General features: G+C 45.4%; 1 protein-coding gene and 1 pseudogene across 7 annotated transcripts in view; one reads left to right on the top strand and one right to left on the bottom strand.

The window, feature by feature from the left end:
- SNRPE (small nuclear ribonucleoprotein polypeptide E) overlaps positions 1–15,750 on the bottom strand; it is a 132,894-nt gene that overhangs the window by 10,980 nt on the left and 106,164 nt on the right. The window lies entirely within an intron of this gene.
- Positions 642–998, top strand: LOC132685820 (small ribosomal subunit protein eS27-like pseudogene; annotated as a pseudogene).

The raw sequence follows: 15,750 nt of genomic DNA, 5'->3' as shown, positions 1-15,750 counted from the left end.
GCCCATACGCTCTGCCTCCTCCGTGCTGTGTGGATACGCTGTCTGTGCTCCAGGATGAGGAAAACCCCTCTGCTCATACACTAGGTCTTATCTACTCTCACCCACTCAGGATTCTACGCCCACAGTTCTCCTCTGTCTCTCCTGTTTCATCAGTGTTTCCCTTAGGAGGAACATGCTGCTGTATATCCTGTTTTGATGTTTTTTAGGTTTATTTATTTATTTTTTAATTTTTTTTTCAACGTTTTTTATTTATTTTTGGGACAGAGAGAGACAGAGCATGAACGGGGGAGGGGCAGAGAGAGAGGGAGACACAGAATCGGAAACAGGCTCCAGGCTCCGAGCCATCAGCCCAGAGCCTGACGCGGGGCTCGAACTCACGGACCGCGAGATCGTGACCTGAGCTGAAGTCGGACGCTTAACCGACTGTGCCACACAGGCGCCCCCGGTTTATTTATTTATTTTTGAGAGAGAGAGAGAGAGAGAGAGCAAGCAGGGGAGGGGCAGAGAGAGGGAGGGAGAGAGAATCTCAAGCAAGCTCCATGCTGTCAGGCTGTCAGCATGGGGTCCAATTCAGGGCTCGATCTCACAAACCGTGAGATGAAATCAAGAGTCCCGTGTTTAACCAACTGAGCCACCCAGGTGCCACTATCTCCCGTCTTTAAAAAACCCTCTCTTGCCTTTCTGGCAGTGATGTCTTGCCCCCAAGAACATACCCCTCACAAAGGACCTCCTGCGCCCATCCCCAGAAGAGGAGAAGAGGAAGCACAAGAAGTGCCTGGTCCAGAGCCCCAACTCCTCCTTCATGGACATGAAGTACTCAGCGTGCTACAAAATCACCACTGTCTTCAGCCACGCACAAACAGTGGTTTTGTGTGTGGGCTGCTCCACCGTCCTGTGCCAACTGAAAGGAGGAAAAGCAAGGCTTACACAAGGATGCGCCTTCAGACAGGAGCAGCAGTAAAAGTAACCTAAATCAACATGAGTGGGAAACTATCCCAATAAACTGATTTTGGACACAAAATAATAAATAATAATAATAATAATTAATAAAGTAAAAACCCTCTCTTGATTCCATTTTCCCCTCCAGTTATGACCCCAACTCATTCCCTCCCTTCACACAAGATTATTTGAAAGAATACTCAGTCTCCAATTTATCTCCTTTCGTACGACCTTCAATCCACCCCCGTGAGGGTTTTGCCTCCACCACTCCACCAAAACCGTTCTGGCCATGTAGCAAATGAGCTCCACATGCCACATCAGGGGACAGTTCTCATCCTGTCAGCAGCATCTGACAAAGAGCATCTTCTAAGACTTCCTTGAAAGACGTTTTCCCTTGGCTTATAGGGCACTACGTTTACCTGGCCTGATTCCCGCCTCTCTGGCCACTCTTTCATAGTCTTCTTTGCTACACCCCCATCCTAAACGTTGGGGTGCTCTGAGATACTCAGTTTTCTATCCGTATTCACTCCTTCGGGGATTTTATTCAGCCTCACAGCTTTCAGTCCTATCTTTCTCTGGTGATTCTTCAACACGTACCTCTAACCTTGATCACCCAATCGTCCATCCAACATCTCCACCTGGATGTCTAACAGGCATTTCAAATTTAACGTGTCCAAAATTGAATGCCTGTGTTCGCCTTAACGGTGCTCCTTCTTTGGTCTTACCAAACATAGATGGCAACTCCATTCTTCCAGCTACACGAACAAAAAACTTTAGTGTTATCTTTGACTCCTCTTCCTCTTATGCCCCACAGCCAACCCACGAGCAAGTCCGGAGTATTCTACCTTCCAAATGTTTCCAGATTCAGACCACCATCATCTCTCACCTCCTAACCATCGCTTCTTACTACTATCTCTCACCTCCCAACTTACCTTCCTGCTCCTGCTCCGGCTTCCCTCTCGTCTTGTCTATTCTCTTCCGTTAAATCCTAAGCCAGATCACGTCACTTCTCTCCTCAAAAGTCGTATTTCACTCAGGGTGAAGAGGAAAGCATTCCCCTTCCCTGTCACCTCTTTGACCTCTTCTCTTCCTTTCCCTCTCGTTCACTCCGCTGTAGCTCGTTGAACCCTGCTGTCCTTCCAACACACCAGGCCTGTGTTTTTGTTCATGCTGTTTCGCCCACGTAGGACGACCTTCCCCCAGATATCCTTATGGCTACCTCCCTCATTTCCTTCAAGGGTTAATCCAAAGGTCATTTTCTTAATGAAGACTTCCTTGGTCACTATCAGAGTCAGCATCCAAAATGTCCCCTAATGATTGCCTCTTGATCCCCATACTCCCATGTTTTCCTGTCATCCCTTCCCATGTCGTACTAGGGCTGGTTTGTGTGGCAGCAGCAGTGATGGTATGCCGCTTCTGAGGTTACGTTATAAAAGCCTGCAACTTGCACCTTGGGCATGCCATCTCTTTTTCTCGAGCCATTCTCTCTAGGTAAAGCGAGCTGCCATGTCATGAGCAGTCCTATGGAGACAGGCGAGGAACTGAGGTCTCTTGCCAAGAGCCACGTAGGTTGAGCATGGAAACTGATAGCCCATGCCTTGACTGTGATTTCATGAAAGACCCTGAGCCAGAATCACTACTTAAGCTCCTCTTGTCTTTCTTACCCTCAGAAGCTGTGTGAGACAGTAAATGTTTATTGTCTTTGGCTGTAGAGTTTGGAGATAATTTGTGATACAGCAATAAATAATATTGACAACATGTCCAAACCCAGCCCCTGAGATATTATATCGACTTTCCTGTTTTATTTTTTTTCTTCTTAGCATTGATTACTATCTAGGATCTCTCTCTCTTTTTTAATGTTTTTGTTTATTTTTTAAGAGAGAGGGTGCAAGTGGGGAAGGGGCAGAGGGAGAGGGGGACAGAGGATCTGAAGTGGGCTCTGCGCTGACAGGCTGACAGTAGCTAGCCTGACATGGGGCTTGAACTCACAAACCATGAGATCATGACCTGAGCTGAAGTCGGACACTCAACCAACTGAGCCACCCAGGTGCCCCAGCATCCATTATTATCTAACATATGATATATATTTTTTATTTACCTTGTGTTTGTCCCTCTCTGCAGCTAGGATGTAAACCGGCAGGGATTTTTGCCCCTTCTGTTCACTGCCAAACTCCAGCGCCTACAGCAAAGTCTGGCACGTAGTAGGCACCCAACAAATTTTTGTCAAATGAATGCACAAAAGAATGAATGGATCTGACATCAGCTTTTAGTCTTAAATTCTCCTACATAAATTCAGTTATAACCCTAATCATTTACCCACAGTTTTCCCAGTATTATTTTTAGTACCCAAACCTGTATGGCCAGTTGTGCCGTAACGCAACGTATGCTACTAAAAATAACCACGCTATACAAATGCTGTGCGATGAAAACCACCGGGCTTAAGGGAAAAGTGAGGTTAGAAGGCACAATACCCAAACGCTCTGTTACTAACAACAATGAAAGACAGGGGCCTAATGAAATGGTAGTACGGTCTATACATGTTAAACAGTTGAGAAATACGTAAACTCTACAATAAATATAGCATTATACCTCAACGCAGATTTGAACTTTGCATATGGAAGTGGATGTTGGACGGGGCACAAACTTCTGGGTTACTGTGAAGTGCTAAAGGGGGGTTATCTGAGATTGGAAAGAAAATGATAACACCAGATACCAAAGGGTATGGTTTATAACACCGTGAACTTAGGTGGGGGCAGACATTCGAGGGGTGTGCTTGTCTACATCTTATGTATTCCCACCCTGCTTGGTTCAGCTGGGTGCGTTTTTCTCTGCCTAATGTTTTCCAGGGCAAAATCAAGCATAAGCAAATGCAAAAATCACATCATGTTCAAATTGCTCCCTAATATATGAATCAGATTGGAACAAATTCATGTTTTCAAAACAAGCCTGACAGCAGAACCGACTGTATCTTTGTTTATAACATGGTCTAAGGTCATTCTTTCTCCTTTTTGCCTGGCCAATTCTGCCTTCGCTGCAAGGTTTATTTTCCCTTGCCTCTGTTATTACCTATGTTGACTTTATCGTCTTTGAACATTCTCAGGCTTCCTTCTCAATTCTATCTTATTGCCATCTTGATATCTTATCAGTTCACTCTACACTTGATCGTGTCTCTCTCTCCAGCTAGCTATAAACTACTTGAGGGCAGGGGTAGCCTCCAACTCACTGTGTCCGTTTGCTCATCTTCCAGTACTCATCCTAGGACCGCGTCTTGCATACAATGGACGTTGGAAAACTCTGTTGGTTTGATCTCAAGGCAGGACTACGTGAGGCCTTTTCCATCTCATAGCTTGATACCTAATGAAAGCAGTACAGTCACTTCCGGAGAAAACTCAAACCAAGATTGAGTATGAGAAACCAAAGCCTAAGATCAAAGATGAATGTGTTAAGTCGGTAGCGAATCCCAAGAAAGGGGCAGTGTTCAATGACTACCACTTGGCTGGTTTGATCAGGGATTTAATCCTAGAATGCCCGAGTCTTTGACAGGATTTTGAAGAAAAGAAAGATAATTTTGACTCCGAATTTAAAATGTCTTACCTATGGGGCGCCTGGGTGGCTCAGTCGGCTAAGCCTCCGACTTCGGCTCAGGTCACGATCTCACTGTCCGTGGGTTCGAGCCCCGCGTGGGCTCTGTGCTGACGGCTCAGAGCCTGGAGCCTGTTTCAGATTCTGTGTCTCCCTCTCTCTGACCCTCCCCCGTTCATGCTCTGTCTCTCTCTGTCTCAAAAATAAATAAACGTTAAAAAAAAAAATTAAAAAAAAAATAAAATAAAATGTCTTACCTAGAAGGAAAGGAGTCCTTGATACTGGACACCTAAATTAATACCTCCCGAAAAGTGAAGGATGGGTTGAGATTACATTTCTCTCCAAAGATAGCAGGCAAGGCCCCAGAATGGGTGATGAGGGTGATCTAGGTATCAAAGATTAGGCCTTGGGGAAGGGAGTGGGGTGACTTTGGCGCTTCACTGACGGGGCACAGACTTAAGAAGCAAAAATGGGTCAGGCACATCATTGCTCATTCTAGAAGCATCATTCAGATGGCAGTTTCTGGGAACGTTCTTTCTTTTCTTTTTTAGTTTATTCAAGTAGGCTCTACATCCAACGTGTGGTTCGAACTCACAACTCTGAGATCAAGAGTCCACATGCTTTTCTGACGGAGGCAGCCAGGCACCCCTCTGTGAACTTTCTCTATGCCAACTGGAAATGAGTCTTTCAAAGGGAGACTGACAATCCACCTGCATCCAAGTATGCCTCAGGATAGGGGAGGCTATGAGGACAGGGAGTGGTACAGATAGTGCATAATGCTAGAACTCATTCTAGGGGTCTAAGTAGGGTATATGGCCCAAACAATCAAAACCCTGCATTATTAACTCAAAATTAAGATCTCAAGCTTACAGTTATTTTATATGTGCCTTACCTATTCATCAGCAGAAGCTGAAATCTCTCCTTCACCTCTACAACTCAGAAGGCTCTTTCTCAGGGGGTCAACCTCCCCTCGTCTTCTTAAGGAGCCCAGGGGCCCTTGCATTTCCCTAAAGTGGAGGAGGAAAACTGTTAGGTTTACTGTAGGGGCCCTGTAAATTAGGCTGGTAAAAGACAGATTAACAAAACAAAAACGGAAGTTTATTAACATGTGCATTGAGCATACACACAGGAGTACCCAATGATGAATAATTCAAAGAGGTGGTTAGGACTTGGGTTTATACAGCAGCGTAAAAATAAATTTTTAGGGAAGTGCCGAGAGAAAGGAAAAGGACTTTGAGTTTCTAAGGCAGCAGTTGGTGGGAAGGTCAATAAATGAGAGAACTAATGGCTGATAAAGTTTCAGTAAAGTTTGTTTACTCTTTTGCTCTGGTGCCATCTCTGGGCTGATAAGGGTCTAGAGTTGTCTCCAGTCATTGACCTCTGTTCTTCCTGGTAGAGCAGGGAGGGGGGACACCTTTACAAATTTATGTCCTGCTTTTAGGCAAACAAGGGGAAGTCGGAGCTTTTCTCGTGTCTGCTTCTTCTCAATTGCCTTCAGCTCAATGTAATCCTTTGCCAACATGCCATATTTTAGGGTAGCATATTCTGCTACCTACCTTCATTAACATTCTGTGAGTAGGCTCCCCAAGTCCCCATCCTAGCTCATGTCTGCAATAACTTAATTTCTACTTTATTGAACTTCCTTGGGAACTCTGAGCCATTGCCCAGCACTAGCTGCCTGGATCCAATAGGATTATTCTCAGATTCTGGGAAACAGTGCCACCCTTTGTGCCCACACCTTGTATTGGCCAGGGGACCTTCCCATATATCAGAGGCAGCTGGTGGAGGACGATTAGGTCATGTCAGGAGGCACACATGAACATGCCAGAGGGGTGGGGCAGCATGTAAGGCTCTCGTTGTCCCAAGTCTTGTCTGTGGGACAAGTCAAGTCATGGCTGTGCCATGTGGATCAGGAGAGCTACAAACATGGCTGCTGCTGTGGCTACTATGGCTCACTGGGTGCTGAAAAAACACAATAATGCCTCTGTCCCTGTCCTCTGTTGCCAGAACTCGGAACTAATTACAAATATGGTCAATGGTAGTCCATCCCAAACCTTAATATTTTTTCTCTCCTCTGCCCTCCCCTAACCTGGGGAGTGCAGGTGGAGGATAATCTGAGATAAATGGCCTGGGAGGAGTCAGGAGGAAACTTCTGAAAAGCTGATTTTCCAGTTTGGCTGGCCAGTAGGTTGCCAGCCACAGACACCCTACCCTCCTCCCAGACACTGCCCACAGATCAGAAATTACACCGCTGTTCATTTCACTGAAGGGAATTGACAGGTTTGATAACGAAAGACAGTCAAATAAACCCTGCAATGGCTTATAAATATGTATAGATTGGTTGAATACTTGGGAGTCATGATGATCTTTATAGAAGATGATGAAATTGAACATATTAGGATGAAAACAGCCACATGAATAATGCTTTTTATAAGTAAGCTCCAACAAAGGTATTTTGGTTTTTTTCCTAACCTCTGGGAAACAATTTTATAATTGTAATTGTAAAATGTTGACTCTTCATTTATAACATTCCCCCCTACAACTGGGAAGATGTCTCAACAACAGTACCAAAACCTTTCAGTCCGAGAAAAGAGTTTTGAATTGGTTTTGAATGATGGTGTTGAGTGCCCATTTCTACCTGGGAACGGCTTGGAGTTCTAGGGCAGGCAGCAGCTCCCTGGTTTGCACCAAGGACATCAGAAGAATAATGAGATTCTGTGTCCTGGGCTCTGAGGCCCTTCCAGAGCCCTTCAGTCCACCCTGTGGAGGCCTAGAGACCTCTCCTCATCTCCTATCATTAGAGATTGTGTTAGTCAGCTCAGGTTACCATAACAAAGACTGTGTTAGCTTGGGCTGCCATAACAAAATACCATAGACAGGGTGGCTTAAATACTAGAAATTTATTTCTCACAGTTCTGGAGGCTGGGATGTTCCAGATCAAGGTCCAATAGGGTCGGTTTCTGGTAAGAGCTCTCTTCCTGCATTATAGATGGCTGCCTTCCCATTGTTTCCTCACACCATGGGGAGAAAGAGAGTTCTGGTGTCTCCTCTTACAGGGCACTAAACCTGTGAGGGCCTCCCGTTATGACCTCATTTAACCTTGATTACTTCCCTACTCCAAATACAGTCACATTGGGAGCTGGGGCTTCAGCATATTAATTTGGGTGGTGGACACAATTTGGTCCATAGCATTCCATGCTTGCTCCCCACCAAATTCATGGCTTATTGCATGCAAAATACATTGATTCTATACCAATGACCCCAAAAGTCTTACCTCATTCTAGTATTAACCCTGAAGTCTAAAGTCTCATCTAAATATCATCTAAATCAGGTATATATGTTTGAGGTATATTCATCCTGAGACAAAATTCCTCTTCAGCTGTGAACCTGTGACATCAGACAAATTGTGTACTTCCAAAATACAATGAGGGACAGGCATAGGCATTATAAGTAGGAGAAATTCGGGGCACCTGGGTGGCTTAGTCAGTTGAGCGTCTGACTTCAGCTCAGGTCATGATCTCACAGTCTGTGAGTTCGAGCCCCACGTCGGGCTCTGTGCTGACAGCTTGGAGCCTGGAGCCTGCTTCGGATTCTGCGTCTCTCTCTCTCTCTCCCCCTCCCCTGCTCATACTCTGTCTCTCTCTGTCTCAAAAATAAATAAAAACATTTAAAAGAATTTTTTTAAATAAATAATTGGGAGAAATCCAAAGGAAGGAATGGGTGATAAGTCCTAAGCAAGTCCAAAACCTAGCAAGCCAAATTCCATTAGATGTTAACTTGAGAATAATCTTCTTTGGGTCAATGCCGTGCCTTCTGGACTCCCACACCCAAGGCTTTAGTCAGAAGCTCTCTGGCCTGTTGAAACCAATGCAATGGACCCACCTTTTGAAACCAAGAAAGCAGCCCTGCTAATCTCAATTACTTGAGGGGTTGTTTTTCCCTTTTCTTAAAGAATATCACACATTTGATAAATATCTCTATGGTCCTGTTCTGTAGTATCTAAAAAGTCCAACAGCTTTCCTTCATTTTGTTTTCTCTGTCCTCCTTAGTTCACGCTGGCAGTGTCTTTGCTAGTATAATCACATCTCTATGCCTGGCTTCTGCTGAAGTGGCTGATTAAGTCCATGAGTTACAACTAGGATCTCACTCTCTCCCTTTAAGTTTATTTATTTTGAGAGGGAGAGAGAGAGAGAGAGAGAGAGAGAGAGAGAATAAGCAGGTGAGGGGCAGAGAGAAGGAGATACAGAATCCCAAGCAGAATCCCAAGCAGGCTCTACACTGATGGTGCAGAGCCTGATGCAGAGCTTGAACTCATAAAACGTGAGATCATGACCTCAGCCAAGATCAAGAGCCAAACTCTTAACCAACTGAGCCACCCAGGTGCCCCCATCTAAGATCTCTTTATCAAATGGCTGTTTAGCCACACCCTTAGTGTTCTCTTCAGATCAAGTTTTCTCATTTTTTTTTTTTACAGTATGGACAGGCTGATAATTTTCCCAATCTTCAAGTTCTGGTTCCTTTTTGCCTAATAATTCCTTCTTCAATCCATCTTTCTCCTTTCATATTTTACTATAAGAGCCAACCATTTGGAATGAACCAAGCCATTCCTTCAATACTATGCTTGGAAATCCTCTCAGTTAAATATCCGATTTCATTGCTTGAAAGTTCCATCTTCCACAAAACACTAGAACATAGTTCAGCCAAATTCTTTCCACTTTATAACAAAGATCACTTTTCTTCCAGTTTATAGTAACGTGTTCCTCATTTCCATCTGAGACCTCACCAGAATCGCCCTTGACATCCATATTTCGAGCATGCATGTCAAAAATCTTCCAGCCTCTACCCAGTTCCCATTTCTAAAGCCACTTCCACATATTTAGGTATTTGTTAGAGAAGCACTCCCACTTCTAGGGTTCTCTAGAGAAACAGAACCATATTTTAAAGAAATTTATTGTAAGGAATTGGCTCACATGATTATAAGTCCCAAGAGCAAGTCAGCAAGCCAGAGACCCAGGAGGGCTGATGATGTAGTACCAGCCAAGTCTCAAGGCCTGAGGACTGGGAGAGCCAATGCTGTAAGTTTCAGTCCAAAAGCTAGGAAGCTTGAGACCCAAGAAGAGCTGATGTTTCAGTTAGACTCCAAAGACAGAAGACCAATGTCTCAGCTCATCAGTCCGGCAGGCGAAATTCCCTCTTACCCAGACTTTTTTGTTCTGTTTGGGTCTTCAGATGATTGGATGAGGCTCACCCACTTTAAGGAAAGCAAACTTCTTTACTCAGTCTACCAACTCAAATATTAATCTCATTCAGAAACACTATCGCAGACACATCCAGATTCATGTTTGACCTAATGTCTGGGTCTCCTTGTCCCAGTCAAGTTGACCCATAAGTTACCCATCACAGTGATCATCCAGGGAGGTTATAATAGGTGATTTAAACCTTTCTCTCAATAAGCTTTGAATAAGCATATGCTAAGTACAAGGTCCCACTCTTAAGTTCTTTGAATGTCAGTTTAATTCTGTTCAGTATTATTTGGTGCCAATTGTGGCACAGACTGTTACCACAGATGGTGAGCTTGCTTCTACAGAGATCTTGTAGATGCCCACTGAATGGCCTGGTTTAGCTCATACATGCTAGGCTATGGATAGCAATACCGTCAAGACATGGGTAGGACCGTGGGGAGGCAGAAAAGAAGAAGCTATTGTAGATCAGCACTTCTCAAGGAGTATATGAATTACTTGGGAGCTTGTTAAAATGCAAATTCTGGGGGCACCTGGATGGCTTAGTTAGTAGAGCATCCAAACTCTTGATTTTGGCTCAGATCATTGATCTCTTCATGTGTGGGTTTGAGCCCCACGTGGGGCTCTGTGCTGACAGTGTGGGGCCTGCTCGGGATTCTCTCCCTCCTTCTCTCTCTGTCCCTCCTCCATGTGTGAGCTCTCTCTCTCTCTCATTCTCTCAAAATAAATTAAAAAACTAAAAAAAAAAAAAAATTCTGATTCTGATCCAGTAGCTTTGAGGCAGAGCCTGGAGATTTTGCATTTCTAACAAATTCCCAAGTGATGTTAATGCTGCTGGCCCAGGGACCACACTTTGAGTAGCAAGGTACTAGATGATCTGTAAGTTCCCTTCAGAGCCTTTAAATTTGGTCCAATTCAGCAAGTGTTCATTGAGAGCCAATTATGTGCCATGATACCATGAGGGAGCCAATCAAGGCATGAAATGTGCTTCCGTCCTTTAACGAGCTAATTGAGGAAGGTGGACAAAAGCCACAAGTCCCATAAGTTCAGCAATGGCTCAACCTTCTGGGTCAACCTCTGAGTGTCTAGTTTCTTAGGAAGGCATTCTCCTTGAAATTTTTATATCAGTGCTTTCCCCCAAGAAGTTTGGTCTCAATTTGTTTTTGTTTTTTTTTTTTTTTTTTTTGTAGAAGCCAGAGCCCTGAAGTGCAGTAGTTCAGCTGCCTAAAAAATTAACCTGAACAGAAGAATAAGAACAAAACAAAAAATCAGTTAGATGAAAAAGTGTAAGGCTCTTCTTCAGCCCATGGGGGCAGCTGCAGTGCGTTACAACCCTGAGAAAATGAAGAGTGAAACAGGCTTGTGTACAAGGAGGCCTGAGAAAGGACACCTGTGACCAAATAGTCCAGGATCAGAGCTCTTCTAGGACGGAACACGGGGGAGATACTTAATGGGGAAGGGCTACCACTGTAGATTGGGGTCATGTGTGCCCTCACGGGAATGGCCGTCGGGTCTATACAAGGGTCCGTGCTACTCAACAGTCTCTTCCCAAACTAGGACTAGTGACCCTGATCTCTAGGTTCAACCTGGAGCAGCAGACGTAGGGCGGGGGGATGTTGGGAGCTGATCGAGGAACTGTTAATACTATATACGTAGATGGAAGAAAGCAATGGCTCTTGGGAGGTAGGGCAAAGAACACTTGCTGGCACAAAGAAAAAAGGGGCAGAAGGCTGGCTAGGACCCCTTTTGGCCTTGGCTATTAAATGAAGAGCCACCCACAACAGGGAAACACTTGCTGAGCAGGCCTTTTTACAGTGAATAGCTTGGGCTAGTCTTGTGACCATTGGTGAAGACAGAATCCACTTCCCTGAACAATCCTCCTCATACACCCTAGTTCTGTAGCCCCTACTTGCCCAGTCCTAGCTTCTTTTTCCCCTCCGTGGAGGTCCTAGTAAGGTTGAGGGCAACTAGAAGGCCTGATTGAGACCTTCCCTGCCTTGGTCCACTTGGTCCCCTTCCAACACACACACACACACACACACACACACACACACACACACACACCCCTAACCAGCCCAGTGACTTGAGCTCAGAATGGCTGGAGCTGGTGGGGGTTGGAAAAGGGGGAAGGGGGAGGGAAGGAAGAGGAGAATCAAACAGAAACCTTCTCATCTTTCTATCAGCAGCCATGCAAGGAATATTGTTCAGCATGGCACAAAAGCGGCACTGAAAATAGCTGCAGCCAGAGCAGGGCTGCCAAACACTGCCTGAGATAACGTCTACTTGGAGACACTGGTGTCTTTGTGGGGCTGTCAGTGTCCCTATTGTTCCTGAGCCTATTGCCTGGGGAATATTGTTCCCAGCTTTTGTCTCCCCCGGTTCACTTTTGTTTGCCTTTACTTACCATTTCATTCCTCGCTCCCTTTGTGCTCTCCCATCCCCTCCTTTGTCTCTCCCTCTCTAAGCCTGCCTGTGGCTGTGGATTGGTGCCCAGGGAGACAATAGGCCCTACCCCCTCTCGACCTATGGTCCCACCCTGAACCTCATACAACCACAGCTCCATTCCTTCTCTCCCTCTCCCAAGAGCACCCGAGAAGTCCCAAAGGTGGGACAGCCCTGAGGGAGGGTGAGGTCCAAGGTACCACTCTCCTCCTGGTAACAGCAAGAAAGGGCCCAAGGAATATTTGGACTGCACGGGAAGTCTGAAATGCCTGAAGTGTGTTTCTGCCTCTTTCTAGATCTCCTTTTTCTTTTTTTTTTTTTTTTTAAATAGGTTTTCTGTCCTGTCAAAGGAATAAGGACAGCTCATGCTCCACATCCCCCAAACCCTCTTTCAAGTGCCCAGCATGCACTTCTCTGACCAGGGCACTCGGTTTTCTTCTCCCTCCCTCTCAGCCTGGCGGATCAAAGCGACTTCTGTTTATTTGCACATTCAAATCCAGACTGCCTCCAGTAACCCGATCCAGTCAGGCGCCAGGATGGTGCAAGAAAAGCCCGCCTGCACCCCCTCCCCCATCTAACAGCCCTTTTGGCAGAAGTGGACAAGGAATGGGACAGGGGTCTCCTGGGGTCAGAGTTGGGAGTGGAAGAGGAGCTGTGCAGTGAGAAAAAAACCAGACCGGCCAATGCCTTTAGAATGATCTCTGGTCCTCTCACCTCGATGGCAGGGGGAAACTAAGGCATCAAAAGAGGTTTAGAAACTACAGGAATCAAGCCCTGAGCTTGTCTGCCCACTCCCAGCATATTCAGGTGTCCAACTGCTGTCCTGTGGAGAGATTCCTTCTTAGTTCTGGCCCGGAGAAGGCAGGCCCAGGTAGGACTTAGAGGCTGGGGCTGACTTTGGGTTTCAGGAGCAGTTAATAGAAAGTGCTTTTTCCTCCTACCTCCCCCAACTTCCTGCCTCTAGACAGATGGGGACAGTGATTGGAGAGTCGAGGAAGCTTTTACTTTGGCCGAGAAGGCTGGGAGCAGGGATGTAGCCTGAAGCCAAGGAGGAGGCTCTACCGCACATTGTTCTAGTTCCAAGGACAATGGGAATAGTCTCCAGAGAGTCTTTGTTTCAAAAGCTGGAAATTGGGTAGGGGATTTCCGGAAAGTTTGACTGGAAGCCAAGCTTGGCTGCGAAGTGAGGAGACAGGAGTAGGAGGAAGAGGAGGAGGAAGGGGAAAAGGAAGGGGAGGGGGCAGTCTGGGGTTAGGGGAAACTACCACTAGGCCCTGAGGAAAAATTTGCCCTCCTGATTTCACTGCTCTCAGTCCCAGACTGCTCGCTTTAAAAAAATTTTTTTAAATGTTTATTTATTTTTGAGAGAAAGAGAGACAGAGCGCAAGCGGAGGAGGGGCAGAAAGAGGGGGAGACGCAGGATTCGGAGCAGGCTCCAGGCTCTGAGCTGTCGGCACAGAAGAGCCCGATGTGGGGCTTGAACTCACAGACTGCGAGATCACGACCTGAGCCAAAGTCGGTCGCCCAACCGCTTAACCCAGGTGCCCCTCAGACTGCTCATTTTGTTCTGATTCTTGCCTCCGCCCTTCTTACCTACCCCCCTTTCCTGCCAAAATTAGCCCTAGATTCTTAACACTCCTAAGCATAAATAGAAGTCAAAATAATTTGTTCCCGCATTGAGTGTGACAATTGAGTCTGACCCACCTTTGCAACCCTAGCCCATAGCCCCAAGCCCAGAACAACGTGCAAGCTCAGGAAATGTGTGAATAATAAATGAAGAAGTGTTGACTCCTCACCCCCAGAAAGTCACATTGACTATCGCTGGACCTCCAGGAGAGTAGGCATGGGATTGAAAGTTTAAGGTGAGAAAAATCTAAAGATGAGGGGTAGTGAGGATTTGGGGATAGACCGGGCACATGGATGGCACAGAGGGCAAGGTGTAGTTATTGGACAAAAAGGGCACAGCAACACAAAATGATATTTAGCCCCCAGAACGAAATCCCCTGGCCCAAGTGTCTTTTCTCTTCCAGTTCACCCTACCTTGTCTAGATACTTAGTCTGTATCTTTCAGAAATACAGATGGGATCACATCTTTCCTCTGTGTAAAACCATTTGGTGGCTTCCCCCCGCCTCCAGGCACCTGTGAGTCATGGAAATTGGAACCCTTCAAAGACAGGGGCATGGTGAGCGTTCCCAGTACCCACCACAGGTAACTGGCACCTAGCCAGCGCTAAAGCTGCTCAGGGAACACAGAATTCAATTAACTGGCAATTGTGTGAGTTAATTTTGCCAATTCTACAGTGCTCCCTGGATGGTATTTCAAGGTTGGTATAGTCGATGATTTTGACACTTAATGTTTTATCCATTTTATAGCTATTGACTTGATCTTTGGAAATAGCCAGGGGCCATAAAAATCAAAACATGTATATTTATTTTAAATATTGAGTCATATTGCATCTAACTAGAATATAATTGAGAATCAGGAAGCAAGCTAATGTACATTATAGAGCAACCAAAAGTGATGGCATAAAGGCAAAATGTATTCAATTTATCTGAGACAACAAAATCTTTTTCTTGCAGCTAGGAAGGGCCAGTGAAATATAAACGGAAGAGGTACAGTGTGTGAAAACTTCTAAAGGGCAGTTGACTCAGGTGGGGGGTATGTAATACGTGTTTGCCCTTCTCATCTCACTCTTTGTCTTGGTTGGAATGTGGTTGTGATGGCTGGAGATCTGGCAACAATCTTGAGACCACGAAGGGACACTGGGTTTGAAAGCTTGAAGGTTAAGGAAGGCCAAAGAGAAAAATAAAAAGTGTTTGGGTCTCTGACGACCAACGAGCTACCATACTAGCCTCGAACTGCTTATGAAGGTTAACCTACCAAGTTTGATTACATGGAGTAAAAAAATTTTTATTACATTAAGCCATTTAATATGAGTCTTTATTATTATTATTATTATTATTATTATCATTATTTTAATATTTTTTTTAACGTTTATTTATTTTTGAGACAGAGAGAGGCAGAGCATGAACGGGGGAGGGTCAGAGAGAGAGGGAGACACAGAATCGGAAGCAGGCTCCAGGCTCTGGGCCATCATCAGCCCAGAGCCCGACGCGGGGCTCGAACCCACGGACCGCGAGATCGTGACCTGAGCTGAAGTCCGACGCTTAACCGACTGAGCCACCCAGGCGCCCCGAGTCTTTATTAGTAGGAGTCAGACATAATTCCCATTAATACAGAAGCATGATTTATAGCAATAAAGAAATAAACGTCTATACCATTTCTTTCTGTTGCCGAACGGGTAGAAAAAAGAAAAGGAGTCAGAAGATATCTCCCACTGTGTACTAGAGCGCATGAATAATCCTGTGGATTTTCAAAGTGGAGTTGCAAGCTGAGTTTGGAGGCAGGAGCTAGAGAGAACACAATTGCTCTGCACAAGAAAGCAGGAGGAATAAATCTGAGGTAGCTGAGGAGCAGGTAAGAGGTCAAGCAACATGCAGAAGATTGTTATGGATGCATATACGGACACTAGAATGGAGTGGAATC

This window comes from Panthera onca, chromosome F1 (assembly GCF_046562875.1).
Source record: "Panthera onca isolate mPanOnc1 chromosome F1, mPanOnc1 haplotype 2, whole genome shotgun sequence".
Taxonomy (NCBI): Eukaryota; Metazoa; Chordata; class Mammalia; order Carnivora; family Felidae; genus Panthera; species Panthera onca.
The sequence above is the reverse complement of the archived record's forward strand: the minus strand, read 5'-3'. Positions and strand labels throughout refer to the sequence as shown.